This window comes from Austrofundulus limnaeus, unplaced genomic scaffold, assembly GCF_001266775.1.
Source record: "Austrofundulus limnaeus strain Quisiro unplaced genomic scaffold, Austrofundulus_limnaeus-1.0 Scaffold795, whole genome shotgun sequence".
Lineage (NCBI taxonomy): Eukaryota > Metazoa > Chordata > Actinopteri > Cyprinodontiformes > Rivulidae > Austrofundulus > Austrofundulus limnaeus.
This window is the reverse complement of record NW_013953197.1, coordinates 184,790-186,585: the sequence shown is the minus strand read 5'-3', so window position 1 is coordinate 186,585 and position 1,796 is coordinate 184,790. Positions and strand designations below refer to the sequence as shown.

Below are 1,796 nucleotides of genomic sequence, written 5' to 3'. Positions count from 1 at the left end.
GTTTTTTATTATTGTCATTAGTGATTATCTCAATTTTGGCTAAAAGAATTGACAAAATCCTACACACTGTGCCTTTAACATACTTTTTGTTTAGTGGAATTTAGACTTACCTTTTAATTTATAATTTCTACATGTCAGTTTGCAGAATAAACAGTAAACTTCCTAAACAGTCCAGAAAGAAGGTTCAACAAACCCTGAACTCTGAGTTGACATACTTTGCGAAGTGAAACTCTAGAGTTTTCAATTCCAGAACAGCTGGTCTGAGTTACAGGGTTCCTAAACAATTAAAGTGACTTTTAAGACTTTTTAAGACCTCAACAAATAAGTTTTAAGACATCTCACATGGCCAAGAAATGCGTTTATATTATGTAAAATGTGCCACATCCCTCAAAGAACTATTGCAGACATGATTTTGGGCAATTTGGTGTTTTGACAAAAAAATTATTACCGTTTTTGTTTATCGTTGCACATCTGTTCTGCAGCGTGTAGGGAGAGAAGTTGGACTATTTTCTTTTGCTTACTTCTAAAACAAAGTGAAACTACATATCCGCTGTAAACAGAGACAAACTTTATTTTCATCGATCTCCTTTTTATCAATCAGTACTTAAAAATACCCTCAAATTTAATACCTAAAGCTACATTTTCAGTAAATTGAAGATTTTTTAAGAYCTTAAATCTTTCAAATCAAACCTAAGACCTTTTAAAGACCCACAGGAACCCTGGAGTTAGGTAAATGAACTCTGAGTTGAGCTCGTGCCTGACGACTAGTAAAAATCTTTTTTTTAATCGGACCAGTGCTGTGTGTTACTACCTTGACATGTTTCGATTACTTCCTGCAATCTTTATCATGTAACTGTGACATGTCTGCCAGCTCCAAATTTAAGACTATTTATCGAAATTCAGTTTTTAAAAAATAAACTTACCAAATCAGGGCTGATGATAAGATGGCGCTTAAGAAAAAGAGGGCAATAAGACTAATGAAAAAACCTGAGGTAGTGGTTTGAACCATCTTCCATATCCTCACAGGCTGACCAAAACTTCTCCACATCAAGGCAAATTCAAGACAGCTGACTCATCTTACCTGAGGGAGAGAAAAGACCCACCCACCCACCAGAACGTCATGACAATACTGTATGGTTCCTAAACCTTTTGAGCGTTCCACACAAATTAGCTGTAAAATATTGAGCCCTATTCAGTTAAAGTGCCAAAAATCTCAACAGAACTCAAAACTTTATAGTTTGGTCAACTTCATAATGACATTTGACTGTTGTGACCTTATTAGTTATGAGCTAGTACAACTGTTTGGGATTACAGTGTAGAGTTTTCTCCAGTTCCTTATCCAACAACATAAGTCTCTCTTCAAATGTCTAACACATCCTGAAGTTAAAAAAACTATCTATACTGCTGTCACTGTGATTGTTTGCATGTTTAGCTAAATGCTACACTGGGAGTGCTGTGGGAGGGATTATGAAGATTTATCCCTTGTGTGATCTACACCAGAGATTCTTAACCTATGGGCCGTGGCCCACAAGAGCGCCACCTTTAGGGCCTCAAAAGAACAATGGTTTTTAACTTTGGGCCACAGAGGGCCACGGGGCCGCATTGATTTTGAATAAGTTGCAATACACTTTCTCACCACTAGTAGCAGTAGTGCACCACTCAGATGTTTAACAACTTTTTTAATACGTAGAAGAAGAACCTTAGAAACCTGCTGAGAATGGAAACTTATTTTAAATTAAAAGTAGAAGCAAAAATGAAGGCAACCTGTCAAAAAACCACCAAAGTTTGTCACTAAT

The 1,796-nt window shown here is 36.4% G+C and overlaps 1 protein-coding gene and 1 long non-coding RNA gene across 3 annotated transcripts in view; one reads left to right on the top strand and one right to left on the bottom strand.

Moving 5' to 3' along the window:
• The window catches only part of LOC106532579 (uncharacterized), a 2,344-nt gene extending 1,029 nt beyond the window's left edge, over window positions 1-1,315 (bottom strand). The window contains exons 1-2 of one of the 2 annotated variants that reach the window (XR_001312106.1): window positions 1,275-1,315; window positions 924-1,081 (exon numbers count right to left, since the gene is read on the bottom strand). This is a non-coding gene — a long non-coding RNA (uncharacterized LOC106532579). Of the gene's footprint in view, window positions 1-923; window positions 1,134-1,274 lie in introns of those variants that run through there. The other variant, XR_001312105.1, reaches the window with a different exon arrangement.
• The window catches only part of LOC106532578 (desmin), a gene marked incomplete in the record, with an annotated part of 28,045 nt that overhangs the window by 10,111 nt on the left and 16,138 nt on the right, over window positions 1-1,796 (top strand).